This window comes from Hyla sarda, unplaced genomic scaffold (genome assembly GCF_029499605.1).
Source record: "Hyla sarda isolate aHylSar1 unplaced genomic scaffold, aHylSar1.hap1 scaffold_3185, whole genome shotgun sequence".
Classification (NCBI taxonomy): domain Eukaryota; kingdom Metazoa; phylum Chordata; class Amphibia; order Anura; family Hylidae; genus Hyla; species Hyla sarda.
In genome coordinates, this window is record NW_026609918.1 from 1 (window position 1) to 22,372 (window position 22,372).

General features: G+C 44.5%; 1 long non-coding RNA gene across 1 annotated transcript; it reads left to right on the forward strand.

Moving 5' to 3' along the window:
* Positions 1 to 4,307: 4,307 nt before the first annotated feature.
* LOC130329596 (uncharacterized) lies at positions 4,308 to 9,889 on the forward strand. Its single transcript, XR_008873138.1, has 3 exons — positions 4,308 to 4,413; positions 6,452 to 6,605; positions 9,771 to 9,889. It is a non-coding gene; the product is annotated as an uncharacterized LOC130329596 (long non-coding RNA).
* Positions 9,890 to 22,372: the final 12,483 nt, after the last annotated feature.

Genomic DNA, 22,372 nt, shown 5'->3' on the forward strand with positions numbered 1-22,372 from the left:
TCCTTAAAGGGGTTATCCGCCATAAGGTGATTTTAGTACGTACCTGGCAGACAGTAATGGACATGCTTAGGAAGGATCTGCACTTGCCTTGGGGCTAAACTCATGAGATTACCATAACACTGTGGCTAGCTTTTTGTGAACTTGTATTTCCTGTTTGACTGTTCTTTTTTTGACTACAAATCCCACAATTCTATTTTCCTCCTTCCCACACATCAGCCACCCCACCCATTGAAACATAAATGAGCTGCAGACCTGTGGTTTTCAGTCAGGGTGCCTCCAGCTGTTGCATTAGTTGCAGATTGATCCCTCCACCTATTGAAGCAGACTGGTTTCCTGTCATCAGCTGACTAGTGAGTCCGGTCTCGGCCGCATTGCAAGCTGGGAAAAATGTGAGACAACAATCATTTTGTATGCTGGTAAAAATAAATATTGGGGTGAAAATCACAGAAGAATTGTGAGAAAACCGTCACACACAGGTACAGACACTATATTATGAACTACACTAACTTTACAGCCCCTGTAGCATAGTCAAATAAAAAAAATTCCCGGAATGCCCCTTTAATGTCACACTTATCCCTTAACCCCTTAAGGACGCAGGGTTTTTCTGTTTTTGCATTTTTATTTTTTCCTCATCACCTTCTAAAAATCATAACGCTTTCAATTTTGCACATAAAATTCCATATGATGGCTTATTTTTTGCACCACCAATTCTACTTTGCAGTGACATTAGTCATTTTACCCAAAAATCCACGGCGAAACGGAAAAAAAATTCATTTTGCGACAAAATTAACCCCTTAAGGACCAAGGGCGTACAGGTACGCCCTTGGTCCTGCTCTCCTGATATAACGCGGGGTTACACAGTAACCCCGCGTCATATCACGGCGGGCCCGGCGTCATAGTGAAGCCGGGACCCGTCTCTAATAGCGCGCAGCGCCGCGCGCTATTAACCCTTTAGCCGCGCACTCAGAGCTGAGCTGCGTGGCTAAAAGTGAAACCGAAAGTTGCCGGCTAGCTCAGTCGGGCTGTTCGGGATAGCCGCGGCTAATCGCGGCATCCCGAACAGCTGACAGGACAGCAGGAGGGCCCCTACCTGCCTCCTCGCTGTCCGATCGCCGAATGACTGCTCAGTGCCTGAGATCCAGGCATGAGCAGTCATGCGGCAGAATCGTTGATCACTGGTTTCTTATGAGAAACCAGTGATCAGCATAGGAGATCAGTGTGTGCAGTGTTATAGGTCCCTATGGGAGCATAAGAGATCAGTGTGTGCAGTGTTATAGGTCCCTATGGGAGCATAAGAGATCAGTGTGTGCAGTGTTATAGGTCCCTATGGGAGCTATAACACTGCAAAAAAAAAGTGAATAAAGATCATTGAACTCCTCCCCTATTAAAAGTTTGAATCACCCCCCTTTTCCAATAAAAAAAAAACACAGTGTAAATAAAAAGAAAAATAAACATATATGGTATCACCGCGTGCGGAAATGTCCGAATTATAAAAATATATCAATAATTAAACCGCTCGGTCAATAGCGTGCGCACAAAAAAATTCCAAAGTCCAAAATAGTGCATTTTTGGTCACTTTTTATATCATTTAAAAATGAATAAAAAGTCCTATCAATGCAAAAATGGTACCGTTAAAAACTTCAGATCACGGCGCAAAAAATGAGCCCTCATACCGCCCCATACACGGAAAAATAAAAAAGTTATAGGGTTATATATCATAACTACATGCAGGTTATAAATTTTCCTGCATGTAGTTATGATTTTTTCCAGAAGTCCGACAAAATCAAACCTATATAAGTAGGGGATCATTTTAATTGTATGGACCTACAGAATAAATATCAAGTGTCATTTTTACCGAAAAATGTACTACGTAGAAACGGAAGCCCCCAAAAGTTACAAAACTGCGTTTTTTTTTTTTTCAATTTTGTCGCACAATGATTTTTTTTCCGTTTCATCGTAGATTTTTGGGCAAAATGACTGACGTCATTACAAAGTAGAATTGGTGGCGCAAAAAATAAGCAATCATATGAATTTTTAGGTGCAAAATTGAAAGAGTTATGATTTTTTAAAAGCAAGGAGCAAAAAACGAAAATGCAAAAACGGAAAACCCCCCGGTCCTTAAGGAGTTAAAGAAAAAATGTCATTTTGTAACTTTTGGGGGCTTCCGTTTCTACGTAGTGAGTTTTTCGGTAAAAATGACAACTTATCTTTATTCTGTAGGTCCATACGGTTGATACCCTACATATATAGGTTGGATATTGTTGTACTTCGGAAAAAAAATCATAACTACATGCAGGAAAATTTATATGTTAAAAATTCTCATCTTCTAACCCCTATAACTTTTTTATTTTTCCACATACGGGCCGGTATCAGGACTCATTTTTTTTGCGCCGTGTTCTGAAGTTTTTACAGGTACCATTTTTGTATTGATCGATCTTTTTGATCGCTTTTTATTCATTTTTTCATGATATAAAAAGTGACCAAAAATACACTGAGATACTGGGTATTTTGGACTTTGGATTTTTTTTGCGCGTACGCCATTGACCGTGCGATTTAATTAATGATATATTTTTATAGTTCGGACATTTTCGCACGCGGCGATACCACATATGTTTATTTTTACTTTTATTTACACAGTTTTTTTTTATGGGAAAAGGGGGGTGATTCAAATTTTTATTAGGGAAGGGGTTAAATGACCTTTGTTAACTTTTTTTTCACTTTTTTTTGCACTGTTGTCGCTCCCATAGGGACCTATAACACTGCACACACTGATCTCTTATGCTGATCCCTGCAAAGCCATAGCTTTGCATGGATCAGTCAGATAGGGGCTTGATTGCTCAAGCCTGTCGCCGCGGAGACAGGACGCTGCGGAGACAGGTAAGGAGACCTCCGCCTGCATCCCAGCTGATCGGAACCTCGCAATTTTATCGCGATGTCCCGATCAGCCCGACTGAGCTGCCGGGAAGCGTTTACTTTCGTTTTCAGACGCAGCGGTCAACTTTGATCGCTGCGTCTGAAGGGTTAACAGCACGCTACACAACAATCGATGCCGCGTGCTGTTAGCCCAGGGTCTCGGCTATGATTAGCAGACTGGACCGACCCGGTGTGATGTGGGGTCACGGCGTGACCCCAGTTTAAACACCGGAACCGGGCGTACAGGTACGTCCTTAAGGAGTTAAAGGGGCACTCCACTGGCAAACTTTTTCTTTTTTTTTTTTAATCAACTGGATCCAGAAAGTTAAACAGATTTGTAAATTACTTCTATTAACAAAATCTTAATCCTTCTAGTACTTATAAGCTTCTGCATGCTCCACAGGAAGTTCTTTTCTTTTTGGATTTCTTTTCTGCCTGACCACAGTGCTCTCTGCTGACACCTCTGTCCATTTTAGGAACTGTCCAGAGTAGAGGCAAATCCCCATAGCAAACCTCTCCTGCTATGGACAGCTCCTGACATGGACAGAGGTGTTAGCAGAGAGCACTGTGGTCAGACAGAAAGGAAATTCTAAAAGAAAAGAACTTCCTGTGGAGCATACAGAAGCTGATAAGTACTGGAAGGATTAATATTTTTTAATTTAAGTAATTTACAAATGACAGTTTAACTTTCTATCATCAGTTGATTTTAAACAAAATGTTTTCCAGTGGAGTACTCCTTTAATCTCTGGAAAGGAATAAGATGATTTAAGTCAGAATATTCCATTCATAGCAACAAGATTTTGAAGACAAACTGCAGTACTAGTAGCAAAAGCTGCGCGGTCATTAACAGTCAGGGACAGTAAAGCTGTAGTTTACTGTTGTTTATCTGCAAAACCGTGAGGCTGCTAACAAAATAGTTGAAAACCATGCCTTCCTATTGTGGACTTGGTTTTAGCTACATGAAGCCAGCCATGGGGCCTCACCCTATTGTCTAATGTCAGATACAGGAACCTGTCATTAGCCTCCCACCCCCAAAATCCTACAATAATCTGACGTAACAGTAGAGGACTAAAGGGAAATATTGGGTGACAACAGGTTTTTCATCAATGCAATGGTGGGTGCTCTGTAAAGACAAACCTTCTAAAACAAGCACATTTAGTAAGGATTCTTATCCACTACAACATCTACATATTAATTAAGGGTATTGATCTACTACAACATCTGCACGTTTAGTGATTCACACCCACTACAATATCTTAGTGAGAATGAGTGACATTTAGAATTAAATATACACAAAATGATGAATGTTGTGAAAAAACATCCACAAATACCCATGTATCCCTGGTCTATGGCAAGTGATACTGCTTTTACCTCAGCAGTAGATTGAGGTAACTGACGGTGCCAATCACTGACTGAGCTTTGGAAGACTCTGGGAAAGCTAAGTTCAGCAAAGACTGGCCCACAGACAGGGGCACCCTTATACCGGAGGGTACGAGGAAGGTAAATTAAAGCTTTTATTGTTTTACTAGCACTGTTCCTACCTAAACCTTCCTACCTAAACCATGTCCCAACCTCCTATCCCAACTTCATATCCCGTCCTTATATTTGGCCTTGAATCAAAACAAAAAGGTACAAAAATAAAAGGGGGCGTGACTTGTGGAAGAAGCAAGCCGTATAGACGCAGTCACCCAGAGAGGCAGAGTGAAGCTTGTGGAGTAAGGTGGGGCTGAGCTGTGATGAGCAGATTGTCGTTAAAGGACCTATGATGACTTCAGTAGGGAGAACTGAGCTGTGGTAAAGAGATTGTGATTGAAGGGCCTGTGATGTGGATGTATCTGTAAAAAAATTATGTTTTTGGCCTTAATCCGAAACAAAACAAGGGCCGAAAATAGAAGGGGGTGAGGCTTGTGGGAGGGATGTGGCATGCATAGAGGGTGTGGCTTACAAGCTGGACCAACACACTCAACTAAAGATGCCGAGCTGAGCTTGTGGAGTAAGGTGGGGTTGAGTTGTGGTAAAGAAATGGTGGTTGAAGAACATGTGACAATGTGAGTAGGAGGGGTGGGTCAGGGATCGGTCTTCATACTGAATCCTCGTGGAAGAGAAAAAGTAACAATGACGCTCTCGTACTCCTATCCGTCCTCATATCCCGACCTCATATACTGACCCCCTCACTAACTATCTGACATCAGGAAGTTAAAATGTCCTGCATCCTGAAAGTAATGTGACCAGGAGATTTACCAGAAGTCCCATAGACTTTCATGGAACTTGAGACAAAAAAACTAAAAACCCTACCTTCACAAATGGGAATAGGTGAGGATTGATTTAACTATATTTTTAGTTGACACATAAGTAACGTGTGTACCAAGTTTCATCAAAATCTCCAACTATTTGGAAGTTTATGCTGGAACATACATACACACACTGGGGGACACATATCATTATTTGTGTATGTTGGAAGCAGTTTACCCCTTTTGCCGAATTCTAAATTATGCGCAGATGCGCTAAATTTATCAATTAAGTGCAATGAGTTTCATATATTACGGGTAAATATAATAATCTCCTCATACCTCCACTCTTTGAAAAATGAAATCGATGATTTAGAGCACCTTGCTACATACAGTCCAAGATGGCTTATATTTGCATAAAAAATATGGTAATTGCGCAAGATTTCTGCGGGTAAATGAAATGTATGCAGTTAATAAATTCGTGCGTACTAAATATGTCACTCCAAGGTACACCGAAACATACACTGCTGGAGCAAATGCTCCACCAGAATGTACGCAAAAAAGACGCCAAAAAACTGCTTGCGCAAAAATTTTAACACAAAACGGGTAACATTTTTGATACATGTCCCCCACTGAGTTTTATAGAGATAGATAGATTTGTGATAGATAGGCAGATAGATAGCTAAGGCAGTCTGGACACATTAGTTAAAAAAATTTTTTCATCAGACAATCCCTTTATGGTTTAAAGGAGAACTCCGGAATATAAAAATTGTTCCCCATAGTGCCAGCAGTAAAAAAAATAAAGATGTACATACCTTCCTCCGCTCCCCCGGGGCCTCCGGTAACCGTCTCCAGTCTCCGCCGTGATTCTCTTCCTGGTTGCTGGTGGTCGGCGAGTCATACTGCACTCAGCCAATCACCAGCCGCAGCGAAGTCCGACTCGGCCGGCGATAGGCTGAGCGGCAGTGTGAGAACGCTTCAGGACACAAAATTCTTCGCTACACCGGCACCTGCTGCCGGGGCCGAAAACATCACACTGCCGTTATCGCCGGCCGAGTCGGGACTTCACTGCGGCTGGTGATTGGCTGAGCACAGTAAGGGGAGCGGAGGAAGGTATGTACATCTTTATTTTTTTACTGCCGGCAGTATGGGGGACAATTTTTATATTCCGGAGTTCTCCTTTAAGGCAATTTTTAGCAACAAAATCTTGAATTTAATGTAAATCTAAATATGTTTTGCAGATGAAACTAGCCTGTGTTTTTATTTAATAGCTCTGAAAAAATGCATTTACTATGCAGATTTCTTGACAGCTACCCTCCAGATTTGCACACAGCATCCCCTCCCATTGACAGCTGTAGGCATTAGTGGAGGTCAGATAGATGACAGAGGAAGAACTCTCTCCTACTGCAAAGAAGTTTAAATGGGTGACCTTTCTTGCCATACACAAAGTACCACTAAAGAATGGTGAGACATTTCTCTGCTTTGAAAAAAAACATCAGTTGCATTAATAACACAGAATAGAGTGGCTAAAGGAAAGAAAATTCCACATAGTAATACATTTTGTACATATTTATAACATTTTAACAACTTCATATTAATTCCAATGGGTTTCATATGTTAGGGGACCAGGTATTTACCAGCAGGATTGTTCTACCCCTAAAGCTGTCATATCACAGAAAAAAAAACTTATATGTTATTCACTAGGTCATGCAGATTCTTTACATGGCTTTGTCCAACCTAAAGCACAGGCAGGGACAATGTCCTGTAAGTGAGGGTGGGCTAGCACTCCTCCATACTCTCTCCTGTCTGATAGTACTCCTCCATACTCTCTCCTGTCTGATAGCACTCCTCCATACTCTCTCCTGTCTGATAGTACTCCTCCATACTCTCTCCTGTCTGATAGCACTCCTCCATACTCTCTCCTGTCTGATAGCACTCCTCTGTGCTCTCTCCTGTCTGAGAGGACACTTCTCTGCTCTCTCCTGTCTAATAGGACTCCTCTGTGCTCTCTCCTCTCTGATAGGACACTTCTGTGCTCTCTCCTGTCTGATAGTACTTCTCTGTGCTCTCTCCTGTCTGATAGCACTCCTCCATACTCTCTCCTGTCTGATAGCACTCCTCCATACTCTCTCCTGTCTGATAGGACTCCTCTGTGCTCTCTCCTGTCTTATAGCCCTCCTCTGTGCTCTCTCCTGTCTGATAGCACTCCTCTGTGCTCTCTCCTCTCTGATAGGACACTTCTGTGCTCTCTCCTGTCTGATAGTACTTCTCTGTGCTCTCTCCTTTCTAATAGGACTCCTCTGTGCTCTCTCCTGTCTGACAGGACTCCTCTGTGCTCTCTCCTTTCTGATAGGACTCCTCTGTGCTCTCTCCTGTCTGACAGGACTCCTCTGTGCTCTCTTCTGTCTAATAGCACTCCTCTGTGCTCTCTCCTGTCTGATAGCACTCATCTGTGCTCTCTCCTATCTGATAGGACAGGAGAGAGCACAGAGGAGTGCTATCAGACAGAGGAGTTTTAGCCTACCCTCACTTATTGGACTTTGTCTATGCAGACTTCAACTTGGACAAAGCCATGATTCTAAAAGACATGATTTCTATAAAAAGGAAATACATTTTTTTTTTATTAAGTATATTAGTAAGGTTAATGTTTTGCCAAGATGTACAACATCTAAAATGTTTTTGAATTTGACAGTGCCCATATAAGCATTACATGTCTAAAAGGCAGGCCTAAAGTGTAAAAGTAGTATCACCCACCCCCACTAGAACAAGAGACAGCCCCAAAATGTAGAAAATAGCACGACCAAAAAGTCAGTGTTGGCATACAAACTGATCAGATCAGAGCATATGTGTTTAATGTGGGATCTAGCCCAGATTAAACACATAACAACTAGGCATGTCCCGATACCATTTTTTTTAAGACCGAGTACGAGTACCGATACTTTAATTCTAGTACTCGCCGATACCAAGTACGAGTACTTTTATTTTAAAGCGAATCTGACACTAGGGTGACGCGGTTTCTGGCTCTGCTTACCGTGCCGATATGTGGGTCCTTGTTGTGTACAATGGAGGCGGCTGCTGTAGTATGAGCCAAGATTTCTCTCTTCTCCATTGGACAGAACAGGAAATTTGCATTGGCGGCAAGAATGATGACTGATGACCACATGGTGAGCAGCGGTAGAAATCAGGTCGCCTGCACTATCTACCTATAAATTCAAGTTAGTGCAGATGACTCTGCTTTAAGATTGTTTTTAATAGTAGGTAGTATCCCCCTGCAGACATTAGTAGCAGCCTCCCTTGTAGACAGCTGCCCCCCTTGTAGACAGCAGCCCCCCCTATAGACTGCAGGCCCCCCCCCGTAAACAGCAGCCCCCCTCCCCCGTTTAGACAGCAGCAGGGCCCTCCGTTAAGACAGCAGCAGCCCCCCCCCCCCCCGTTTAGACAGCGGCAGGCATACCCCCCCCCCCCCCCGTTTAGACAGCGGCAGGGCCCCCCCCCCCCGTTTAGACAGCAGCAGCAGGGCCCCTCTTTAGACAGCAGCAACAGGGCCCCCTTTAGACAGCAGCAACAGGGCCCCCCTTTAGACAGCAGCAGCAGGGCCCCCCTTTAGACAGCAGCAGCAGGGCCCCCCTTTAGACAGCAAGCCCCCCTGTAGACATTAGCAGCAGCACACAGCTCACCTGCGGCTGTCCTCCGTCTGGTGCTACCACTCCACTGCCCCGTTCTTCCGTCCTCCCGGTCCGCATCATGGCCTCCTTTGGAGGAGCATGTGACATATACGTCACTCCGCTTCCTCCGTAGCGTTACACTGGGCGCAGGGGAGGAGGCGGAGTGACGTGTGTATGTCACATGCTCCTCCATGGAACACTATGAAGCGGACCGGAGGACCGGAGAGCGGGGCAGTGGAGCGGCAGCAGGTATCGGACAGGGTATCGGGGACATTAAACGAGTCCCCGATACCATGTAAATGGCTAGTATCGGCCCCGATACTAGTATCGGTATCGGGACATCCCTAATAACAACATATAGGTTAGAGAAGGTACCTAATTGGCAATATAGGTATATGTACAACAGTAGCAATAAACATAAAACAGAATAAGATAGAAGAATCAAAACAAACCAGCCCCAGAGCTATGAAGGGAAATGCAAGGCCCCCAAGGTATCCTGTAGAGCTTTTGTACTTTACCACTTGGTCAGTCTAAGGCTGCTTTCTCACTATAAAAATGCACCCGTTATGAACGCCCGTTATAAAAAGAGGGGAAATACAAAATCACTAACAGCTATTAGAAAATCCCATTATAGTCTATGGGATTTTTTTAATAGCCGTTTTAACCCGTTATTAATAACGGCCGTTATTTTGTGACGGGCGATAGTAATGGGAGAATTAGTGCATGCACTATTTCTCCCGTTCAATTGCTGTCACAAAATAACGGCCGTATAACTGCCGATCTCCTCTCTTTTTATAACGGGCGTTCATAACGAGTGCATTTTTATAGTGTGAAAGCACCCTAAACAGTTGAACCATATCTGCTATTTCTGCCTCTATATAATGTGCAACAATAAATGTTTTCCACTTATCCAAAAACTTCTTTGTGCCTGTGTTTATATTACTTCTGGTGTAAATCTTGTCAGCCCCACAATACAGCTTCAATTGAGAGACCAGGAAATGGATGTCCGGGGACTAGCAGACAGCAAAGAATAAAAGAGGCAACTGATTTCTACAATGGAGGACTATATGTATCATTTAAAGGTACCTTGGGGGCCTTAAGTTGCCAGATTTAGTCTCTAGGGGTCGTAGCCAATGTAACAAAACAGCTTGTGGTGTGAGAGGAACCGTGAAGCCCCAATAGGTCTTTCTATTAACCAGAACCTTAGACTAGTTTTGGACCGTCCGTGAAGGTGCAGGTCAATACACCATGCCACAAATAAGTTAACTGCTGGGAACACTTTGGACATTCAGTCATTCTATCTAATGTAAGGGAAGACAGAATATTAAAACCAACGATAGTAAAAGGCATGAAAGACGGCACTCACCATCCAGGGTAATGCTTTATTCACGCAGTGTAACCATAACAGGTACAGACAGGTCTGGTGATGTGAGGATGGTGGCAACCGGAACAGGCCGACTGGAAGAAGTGCGTGATACGCATGAAACGGCCTGTTCCGGTTGCCCCCATCCTTACATCGCCAGACCTGCCTGTACCTGTTATGGTTACACTGCGTGATTAAAGCATTACCCTGAATGGTGAGTACCATCTCTCATGTCTTTTACTTTCGTTGGATATTATTGCTATTTAGGCTGAGCACCACCTGACCAGTTGTCCATTGGTCAGCTTGGACTATCCCTTATACCGTGCTAACTCGACACTTAATGACGTCAGTGCCGGACTTGTACCTCTATTCCTGCAGAATGTTAAAACCATGTCTCTCCCCAGCATTAGTTGATAATGCACTGCCATCCCTGAAGAATGCAGTCATTGATGTCCTAATCAGGAATCCAGGAGCTCTATGATTCAAATTAAGTGCCTGAGGCACCCTTCAAAAAGGAATCACAGAGGGCATTATATAAGAGTGAAATGGAGGTCTTACGAGAAAGAGCGTACCAGTAATATCATCTAGGGGATTGATAGAGGCTTCTTTGTCTAGATTAAATCCAGGGGTCAAGTCCTGGAAAAAAAGTGAGGGAACTCACCCATGATTTCCTCCCAAGGGCTGGTCCTGCAGGACTTCTGCTAATGGGAACAGTGTTCCTGTTGTGGAAAAAGTGAAGGAACTCAGTTCCCACGCGTTCCTGCAGGACTTGACCACTGATTAAATCCCTCTGTTCTGATGCTCACTAATTCTGACATCCACTACTCAGGAAAGGCTGTGTCCAGAAGTAAGCACTGAACCCACCCTCATTCACCATGCTTTTGCTTCCTCCCTGAGTCTGCTGTCCTGTGCTGGGTATCTTCATCTAATAACTGCAAATTGCTCTGTAACGCCTCCTCTCTGTTTTTATGCTGCAGTCTGATAGACAGGAGCAATAGTCCAACCCGCATTTCCTGGACTTTGTCCCAACCTGTGCTTCAGCTGGGACAAAGATGATGCTGCAGCCAGACAGGACCATGTTCTGGATAGTATGGGGACCGCTAGTGGTCTATTTTTTTAAGTATATCATAAAGGTTAATGTTTTGCCAAGATGTATAACATATAAAATGATTTTGACTGTGACAGTATCCATTTAACTCCTTCTATGACGCGGCTCAGGAGTTGAGCCTGCGTCATAGCGGGGTGGTCCTGGTGACTATCAGCCGCTGGGACCTGTATCTTATGCTTAACACCACCGATCACAGTGATGCCCAGCATTAACCCCATAGACGCCGCAATCAAAGTTGATTGCAGCGTCTAAAATGAAAGTTAAACAGTTGTGGAAGCTCAGCGGAGCTGATGGGGACCAACGCAGTGGAACCACGGTGTCCTGATCAGCTGAGAGGATGGCGGGAGGGCCCTTACCTGCCTTCTCGCTGCCCGATTGATGATCTGATGCTCCATCCAGCCATGGCAGTCTGGAGCAGCAGAGCTCTGATAACGCTGATTTTAACCTCTTCAGGACACAGGGCGTATGGATACGCCCTGCATTCCGAGTCCTTAAGGACCGAGGGCGTATCCATACATCATTCAGCAGGCACCCTGGCACATCGCCCAGGGTGGTCCTGAGACAATTCAGACATGCGATTTTCTCCAATTCCGGGCTGATCGGGTCTCTGGTGACCCGATCACCCAGAAAATAGGGCTGATCGGAGTTGTCAGCAACAGCCCCGATCAGCCTAAAGGATTGGAGTGAGATCGCAAAGCTGCGATCTACTCCTATCCCCTGCCATTACTCAGAACGGAGTTCTGACCAATGGCAGCGCAGGACAGGGGGCTGCCATGGCAACCCCCCGTTCTGCCCGCCCCTGGATGTCGAGGGGTTCTGGGAAGAAGATGGAGGCCGTACCTGCAGGAGAAGATGCCTGGGGACCTGGGATCTTCGCTGGAGCCTGCAGGATCCTGATTAGGTAGGAAATCGACAGGGGGGGGAGGTAATTGAAAGTGAAAGTAAATCGATCTTTACTGTGGCAACCACTAGGGGGGCCAAACTGCAACTCCCAGCATGCCCAGAGAGCCAAAGGCTGTCTGGGCATGCTGGGAGTTGTAGTTTTGCAACAGCTGGAGGGTCACAGTTTGGAGATCACAGTGTCCAGTGTACAGTGGTGCCCAAACAGTAGCCCTCCAGATGTTGCCAAACTACAACTCTCAGCATGCCTCGACTGCCCAGGCATGCTGGGAGTTGTAGTTCTGTAACATATGTCCCTTCAGATTTAGCAATTTCCATGACATTTTTGAAAATTGCTGCTCTACTTTGAAGCCCTCTAATTTTTTCAAAAAGCAAAAGTATGTCCATTTTATGATGCCAACATAAAGTGGACATATTGTGTTTGTGAAGAAAAATAAAATTTATTTGGAATATCCATTTTCCTTACAATTAGAGAGCTTCAAAGTTAGAAAAATTCAAAATTTTCATGAAATTTTGGGATTTTTCATCAAAAAAGGATGCAATTAATGCCGAAAATTTACCACCAAAATAAAGTAGAATATGTCACGAAAAAACAATCTCAGAATCAGAATATTCGGTAAAAGCATTTTCGCGTTCTTAATTTGTAAAGTGACGGTGGTCAGAATTGCGAAAAAGGGCTGCGTCCTTAAGGTGAAAAAGGGCTGCGTCCTTAAAGGAGTAGTCCAGTGGTGATTCAGTGGTGAGCAACTTATCCCCTATCATAAGGATAGGGGATAAGTTGCAGATCGCGGGGGGTCCGACCGCTGGGGCCCCCTGCGATCTCCTGTACGGAGCCCCGACAGCCCGCTGGAAGGGGGCGTGTCGACCTCCGCACGAGGCGGCGGCCGACACGCCCCCTCAATACAACTCTATGGCAGAGCCGAAGCGCTGCCTTCGGCAATCTCCGGCTCTGCCATAGAGATGTATTGAGGGGGCGTGTCGGCCGCCGCCTCGTGCGGGGGTCGACACCCGCTATCTCGGCGGAGAGCCGGGGCCCCGTACAGAGAGATCGCAGGGGGCCCCAGCGGTCGGACCCCCCGCGATCTCAAACTTATCCCCTATCCTTATTATAGGGGATAAGTTTTTCACCACTGGACTACCCCTTTAAGGGGTTAATCACCCCCTTTTACCATTCAAAAAAAATATGTAAACAAAAATAAACATATGTGGTATCACCGTATACGTGTATAAGTCCGAACTATAAAAGTATACCGTCAATCACTTAAGGACTCAGGGTGTACCTGTACGCCCTGAGTCTGCTCCCGTTCTATAATGTGGGGCCACACATCATAGCAGGTTGGGCCCTGCCTGTAACAACCCGTGGCTATTAACCCTTTAGTGAAGGTAAACTACTCCTGGCTAGCTCAGTCGGCTGTTAGGGACCGCCGCGGCGAAATCGCAGCGTCCTGAACAGCTGGAACACACAAGAAGGGCCCCATACCTTCCTCCTGTGTGTCAAATCGCCGAATTACTGCTCAGTGCCTGAGATCCAGGCATGAGCAGTCAAGCAGCACAATCACTGATCAATGTTATGCTATAAGATAACAATGATCAATGTAAAAGATCAGTGTGTGCAGTGTTATAGCCTCCTATGGGAGCTATAACATTGAAAAAAAAGTGAAAAAAAAAAGTTAATAAAGATCATTTAACCCTTTCCCTAATAAAAGTTAGAATCACCCCCCTTTTCCCATTAAAAAAAAAGTGTAAATAAAAATAAACATATGTGGTATTGCCGCGTGTGGAAATGTCCGAATTATAAAAATATATCGTTAATGAAACCGCACAGACAAAAAATTCCAAAGTCTAAAATGGCGTATTTTTGGTCACTTTTATATAATGAAAAAATGAATAAAAGCGATCAAAAAGTCCGATCAATACAAAAATGGTACCGATAAAAAAAATTGAAAGAGTTATGATTTTTTAAAGGTAAGGAGGAAAAAATGTAAGTGGAAAAACCCTGAGTCCTTAAGGGGTTAATTAAACCGCACAGTCAATGGCGTATACATAGAAAATACCAAAGACCAAAATTGCATATTTTGGGTACTAATAAAACCTAGAGATCAAGGCTTTAAAAATGAGCCCTCACACATCCCCATATACAAAGAAATAAAAAAAAGTTAAAGGGGTACTCTGGTGGAAAACTTTTTTTTTTTTAATCAACTGGTGCCAGAAAGTTAAACAGATTTGTAAATTACTTCTATAAAAAAAAAAATCTTAATCCTTCCAGTACTTATTAGCTGCTGAATACTACAGAGGAAATTATTTTCTTTTTGGAACACAGAGCTCTCTGCTGACATCACGAGTACAGTGCTCTCTGCTAACATCTCGGTCCATTTTAGGAACTGTCCAGAGCAGCATATTGTTTTCTATGGGCATTTTCTCCTACTCTGGACAGTTCTTAAAATGGACAGAGGTGTCAGCAGAGAGCACTGTGGTCATGATGTCAGCAGAGAGCCCTGTGTTCCAAAAAGAAAATAATTTCCTCTGTAGTATTCAGTAACTAATAATTACTGGAAGCTGCCAAAACTTGCAAAATGGTGAGTTTTTTTTTATTTTATTTTGTCCCACAAAGAATTTTTTTTTTTTGTTACACCGTAGTTTTTGTGGTTAAATGATTGAAGCCATTGCAAAGTAAAATTGTTTGCGCAAAAAACATGCCCTCATATAGGTCTGTAGATGGAAAACTAAAAGCATTATGATTTTTAGAAGGTGTGGAGGAAAAACATACATAAGTGCAAAAATGAAAAAACCCCGAGTCCTGAAGGGGTTAAGCATTACTGTTCCAGTGGCTTCCTCTGCAGCTTATTGACTAACTGCCTCAGCTGTCTTTCCGACTGAACTTTAGGGAGGTGTCACCTACTACTGCAGCCCTCCCTATTAGGGCTGGGCGGTATACTGCTTCATACCGAATACCGAAATTTTTGTGCTGCACGATATGAATTTGAACCCATACCGCAATACCGGTTTGGCCCCTCCCCCTTGGGAATGAATGAATTATCAGCCCAGCGCTACTACTCACACATGTCACCCGCAAGCGCTGCCCTCCTCGTCCTCCTGTTTGTTGCGGCCACCGGTGCTGACACTCTATACCAGTGGTCTTCAACCTCCAGATGTTGCAAAACTACAACTCCCAGCATGCCCGGACAGCCGTTGGCTGTCCGGGCATGCTGGGAGTTGTAGTTTTGCAACATCTGGAGGTCCGCAGGTTGGAGACCACTGCTCTATACTGTATCCTTATGCCCGGGCTGCAAAAGGTAAAAAAAATAAACTTTAACTCACCTTCCCCCGTCGGTCCGGACCAGCTTCCCAGGGAATGGAACGTTGGACAGCCGTCCGTCTATCACCGGCCGCAGCGAAGTTCCGCCTCGGCCGGTGATAGGTTGAGCGCACTTTCATGTAAGGAGCCTATGTGATAGGCTGATGGCTGTCCGACGTTCCCTTCCCCAGCGTAAGGCCGATGTCGTAACATGCGTTAGTTTTATTTTTGTTTACCTTTTGCAGCCCCGGGCCTAGGGATACAGTATAGGGATACCTTACAGCGTAGTGTCAGCGCCGGCGGCCGCAACAAACAGGGGGACGAGGAGAGCAGCGCTTGCGGGTGACGTGAGTAGTACCCCGATGGGGACAGTGCAGCGCTGGGCTAATAATACATTTTGGGGGAGGGGGGGGAATACCGTTATATACTGTGGAACTGTGATAAGTTACAAAAATACTGCGATACACATATTTGGCCATACCGCCCAGCCCTAGTCCCTATCACTGATGGGAATCACATCCCACTTCTTTTCATGGCCCAGACAGCAGTCTCATTGGTCAGGAAGCTGTGAAGCTTCACACACTTTATTGGTTACAGCCCAGCACACATTTAGCTGACTGATGTCCCTTCTGCTTCAACAGGTTTCTCTCTCCGACCACTGTGCCAAAGCCACTTCTTACACAGGCAAGGGACGTTGATGTCTCTACAACATACAAGAGCCTACACTTCTCTGCTTTGCAGGAAACACATCCACTCCATGGGGTAGATTTATCAAAACCTGTGCAGAGGAAGAGTGGTGCAGTTGCCCATAGCAACCAATCAGATCGCTTCTTTCATTTTCCACAGGCCTCTAAAGAGGCCTGTGGAAAATGAAAGAAGCAATCTGATTGGTTGCTATGGGCAACTGCACCACTCTTCCTCTGCACAGGTTTTGATAAATCTCCCCCCATGTGAGCATGAGGACTTACCCACAAAATGGCCACGTGATCCTATCCACACCGGCTACAGTCACCCAGTATGATCCCCATGCTAGCCCCAGCCCGTCACCCATCATGGTGCTCAGGGGACAACTTCCCAGTCATTATTATGTTATAAAACCCCAGAAACAACAACATAATATTTACACTGCATAAAGAATATTCTACACAACATAACCATGTCTGCAACATCTTCTGCAAACTTGAACTTGTCAGCATTGAGGGGGTATTCCACTGGAATTTTTTTTTTTTTTTTTTTTTTTTTTAAATCAACTGGTTCCAGAAAGTTAAACAGATTTGTAAATTACTTCTATTTAAAAATCTTAACCCTTACAGTACTTATCAGCTGCAGTATGTTCCAGAGGATGTTCTTTTCTTTTTGAATTTCCTTTCTGTCACAACCTCAGTGCTCTCTGCTGACACCTCTGTCCATGTCAGGAACTGTCTGGAGCAGAAGCAAATTCCCATAGTAAACCTCTCCGGCTCTGGACAGTTCCTAAAATAGACAGAGGTGTCAGCAGAGAGCACTGTGGTCAGACAGAAAGGAAACTAAAAAAGAAAAGAACTTCCTGTGAAGCATACAGCAGCTGATAAGTACTTTTTTTTTTTTTTTAAATCAGAAGAGAACCATTTTTTTTTATCTTTCATTGAAGACTCAATACATTCTGGAGCAGATTGGCAGTCATAGTACTGAGCTGGCACCGTATTTATAGCACAAAGGTGGTGGCAGATTGGTTCTGTGGTTCTAGTTTACGGCTGTCAGAGAACTCTGTGGTTATGGTACATTACTCAGAAGACAGACAATGTTATTGTAGAATATCAAACAGGCTGACCAGGATAGGAATAATGAATAAGTATAATTGTCACAGAAACTCATAGAAAACAAATATACAGTATAATGGATGGCAGGCCATCGTAGTAGTAGTTATGCTCCATTGCTTTGTAACTGTAGCAGTAGTGATGGTCATGAATGGTTGTTTTCTATTTAAGCAAGGCGCCAGGCAAGTAATGATCAGCAATGTGATCCACTCGCCAGGAGATCAGCAGAAGCAAGGGTGCCAAAGATCCACTGTTACGGATCACTTTATATTATATTACCAGCTGGTCACTAATGTGACCCCTAAACCCTAAATTTACCATCCACCATAATTATAAAACTTAACTTTTAATGTCTCATGAAGATTTAAAAACAGTTCCACCAAAACACTCAATTTGTAAAAATGTTTTCTGTGCTTGCTACGTTTTTACGTACTAGAGAGTATTGTGGCTGCAGTCCACTTCTTTATTTGACTTTGTTTTTAGAGTGTGGTGGAAATCTTTAAAATCACTGACGCATAGCCCGACGGGCCAAAAAATAGACATGAATATTCTATTACGACTATTTACCCCAATACTTCACCCTTGTGCGAACCAATTTCATTGTGTGATTGAATGATCTTTATTGCCCTTCTGCTTCCCACACATTTCTATTCTCTCTCCTGTCAGCCTCAGAATGTTCTATTGGTTGTGTCAGTACTAATGTAAAACACAATATTATCTTCTTTAATTGATCCAAGTACATTTAGTACATCCCAGAGCTAATGCCAGCCTTTCAATGTCCACACTTAATGGTATGGTAAATGCTGTTTTCAGCAGAATGAATCGGTAGAGTACCATTAGCAAACTGACTGATGTGATGAAGCAGTGCTTAAAGGGGTACTCCGGCTCTAAGGCATCTTATCCCCTATCCAAAGGATAGGGGAAAAGATACTTGACCACGGGGGTCCCGCCGCTGGGGACCCCCGTGATCTTCCACGCCGCACCCCGTTAGAATCAGCCCCCGGAGCGTGCTCGCTCCAGGTCTCATTACTAGCAATCACAGGGACGGAGCATAGTGACGTCACGGCTTCGCCCCCGTGTGATGTCACGGCTCCGCCCCCTCAATGCAAGCCTATGGAGGGGGCGTGACATGTGTCACGCCCCCTCCATAGGCTTGCATTGAGGGGCGGAGCCGTGACGTCACTATGCTCCGTCCCTGTGATCGCTAGTAATCAGACCCGGAGCGAGCACGCTCCGGGGGCTGATTCTAATGGGGTGCTGTCTGGAAGATCACGGGGGTCCCCAGCAGCAGGACCCCCACGGTCAGGCATCTTATCCCCTATACTTTGAATAGGGGATAAGATTTCTTAGCGCCAGAGTACCCCTTTAACTTGGTAGAACGTTTGAATGACAATATAAAAGTACATTATACTGTATAGACTAGGTATTCCATTCATTCAACTTACCAACTAATACTATGTATCACCCTTAATGTACTGCGTGTGGTGCAAATATCTTGTAAGCAAGCAGTTACAGGAATTAAAACGAAAGCATTGACATTTTGCAATCTAAAAGCAAAGTGGAAGTTGACATAATAAGTATAAGGTTGTAATATTATACAGGGCACTTGTGGTGCCACAGGGTTGCAAGGATTACCTGATCACTTTGTGACACCAGGGCACCATTAGCCCAATACACGATCTGAGGTTGGAGACAGCTTCTCCTGGGCCAGATACGGGGAGTAAAGAAAAACAACTGGGGCGGGTTACGGATAACTGCCTTTTACTGAGCAGGGTGCAGATGGTGATACACAGACAGTATGGTGCCGAGTGGACATAGTGGGATTTGAACCCAAGGCCCCAGCGCTACAAGTCAGAAGTGCTAACCTCTGAGCCACCATGCTACCCTTACCATACCTCTAATATGCACGGTTGCTAAAATGAACAGAGATGTCAGCAGAGAGTACCAGAAAAATTAGGCATGTACACATGGCTCAAAAATTTGGTATTGTTGCAGCCGCAGCTGTAGCAGCGCCCAGAAAAATTGTGGCAGCATAAAAAGTGCAGCACCAGAGGTTAGAAAAATTAGGCATGTACACATGGCTGAAAAATAAGAATAAGCGCATATCCAAGAGTCCAGAAGACTCTATAATGTAGGACGGAGAAACACACAAAGACATTCTTTTCTAAATAAAATTTTTCATCAAATAATGAAACAGAGTTCTTCCCTCTCTGTATTTTACTTTTGAAAATTTAAGTTAAAAAAATCACACGCAACAAGCGTTCCTTTGTGTAATGGTTAGTACTCTTGAAAATTCAAGTTTAAATTATCATAAAGTCCAGAAGACTCTGTAATGCAGGACGGTGAAAAACACAAAGAAATCCTTTTCAAAATAAAAGGGTCCCTCAACAGGCATGACAGCATGAAAGACCCCATTTGCACAAGGTTGGATGCCGAGCTACTCATGTCCCATTCCTCGTCCTCAGTGATGTCAGGGAAGGTATCATCTTCTTCCCCCAGCCACGTACAACACCACGGGAACCAGATAGGGGACAAGGAGCACCCTGGGATGCCTGCTGTGGTTGGTCTTCCTCCTCCTCTTCAAAGCCATATTCCTCCTCTGACTCCTCTTCCTCACAATCCGATTCCAGCGTTGCCGCAGGTCCAGCAAGCGATGCTGATAAGGCTGTTTCTGGTGGTGATGGTGTCCCCAACTCTTCCTCTTCACGCTCATCTGCTGCCTGATCCAGCACTCTTCGCAGGGCACGCTCCAGGAAGAAAACAAACGGTATGATGTCGCTGATGGTGCCTTCGGTGAGACTGACTAGGTTTGTCACCTCCTCAAAAGGACGCATGAGCCTACAGGCATTGCGCATGAGCCTCCAGTAACGTGGCAAAAAGATTCCCAGCTCCTCAGATGATGTCCTAGTACCCCAGTCATACCAATATTCATTGACGGCTTTTTCTTGTTGGAGCAGGCGGTCGAACATTTGGATTGTTGAATTCCAACGTGTCGGGCTGTCGCAAATCAAGCGCCTCACTGGCATGTTGTTTCGCTGCTGGATATCTGACAAGTGCGCCATGGCCGTGTAGGAACGCCTGACATGGTCACACACCTTCCTGGACTGCTTCAGGACATCCTGTAAGCCTGGGTACTTGAGCACAAAGCGTTGTACAATCAGATTACACACAAGTGCCATGCACGGCACATGTGTCAACTTGCCCAACCTCAATGCCGCCAACAAATTTGTTCCGTTGTCACAAACCACCTTGCCAATCTCCAGTTGGTGCGGAGTCAGCCACTGGTCCACCTGTGCGTTCAGGGCCGACAGGAGCTCTGGTGCGGTGTGACTCTCCGCTTTGAGGCAAGTCAACCCCAAGATGGCGTGACACTGCCGTATACGGGATGTGGAATAGCACCTGGGGAGCTGGGGGGGGGGGGGTGCCGGTGATGTGGAGCAAGACGCAGCAGTGGAAAAGGACTCGGCCGAGGAGTTTATGGAAGAGGATGGAGTAGGAGGAGTAGAGGAGGTGGCAGCAGGCCTGCCTGCAAGTCGTGGCGGTGTCGCCAACTCCTCTGCAGAGCCACGCATTCCATGCTTGGCAGCCGTCACCAGGTTTACCCAATGCACAGTGTAGGTGATATACCTGCCCTGACCATGCTTTGCAGACCAGGTATCAGTGGTCAGATGGACCCTTGCCCCTACACTGTGTGCCAGACATGCTATAATTTCCTTTTGCACAATGGAGTAAAGGTTAGGGATTGCCTTTTGTGCAAAAAAATTTCGTCCGGGTACCTTCCACTGCGGTGTCCCAATGGCTACAAATTTTTTAAAGGCCTCAGACTCCACCAGCTTGTATGGTAAAAGCTGGCGGGCTAAAATTTAACAACTTTTATTAAATCCAGTTAAAACCTATAGTTACTATAAAATGGATACAGAGTCATCGGTCTATTATACATAAAGACTCAAAACAGGGTAGATCCCCTCCAGGGTCGATCCCCTATTTAACACCCTTATAAAACCTGACGCGTTTCCCCGTGGGTTAGATATATCCACGGTTCATCAGGGGTTATAATTAAATCCCGGACATACAGTGGAGAAGTATATCTTATAACTTATTCCATTCAATGTATAACAGGCAGGAAGAACACATCAAACACAAAGCAAGCAGGGTTAATAAATGTACGATATAGTTTCTGTGGGATTCTTCTTTATGGATAATCTCCAATCGTGTCTTTGATAGCCAATAGACCCAAGGTCCTTGATATGACCTCCAGGTTTAGTGCCACTTCCTGAATGTCAGAGTACATCAAAGAACGCCCATATGATATAAAATAGGCTAATAAATACAATTATTTTCTTCCTCAGCAATGGCCCCTATTAGCTCCGTGTGTATATACTGATGATAACCAAGGTACTGTTATAGCTCCCACAGAATCCACACTTTAAAGATAGGTTTCCTTTATGTGAGGGATTATGTAACCAATAACAATTCCCATACTTCCTATACTTCACTGCAGAGAGGCTCAATATATCCCTGACTGCCACAAATCCACACAGGTAAATCTCCCCTGCTTGCTTAAGGTCTATCCTGTCTCCACTATGATCCGGGTACGGATAATGACCATAACAGACTCCGATCCAGGCTGGTATGGTCATTATCCGTACCCGGATCATAGTGGAGACAGGATAGACCTTAAGCAAGCAGAGGAGATTTACCTGTGTGGATTTGTGGCAGTCAGGGATATATTGAGCCTCTCTGCAGTGAAGTATAGGAAGTATGGGAATTGTTATTGGTTACATAATCCCTCACATAAAGGAAACCTATCTTTAAAGTGTGGATTCTGTGGGAGCTATAACAGTACCTTGGTTATCATCAGTATATACACACGGAGCTAATAGGGGCCATTGCTGAGGAAGAAAATAATTGTATTTATTAGCCTATTTTATATCATATGGGCGTTCTTTGATGTACTCTGACATTCAGGAGGTGGCACTAAACCTGGAGGTCATATCAAGGACCTTGGGTCTATTGGCTATCAAAGACACGATTGGAGATTATCCATAAAGAAGAATCCCACAGAAACTATATCGTACATCTATTAACCCTGCTTGCTTTGTGT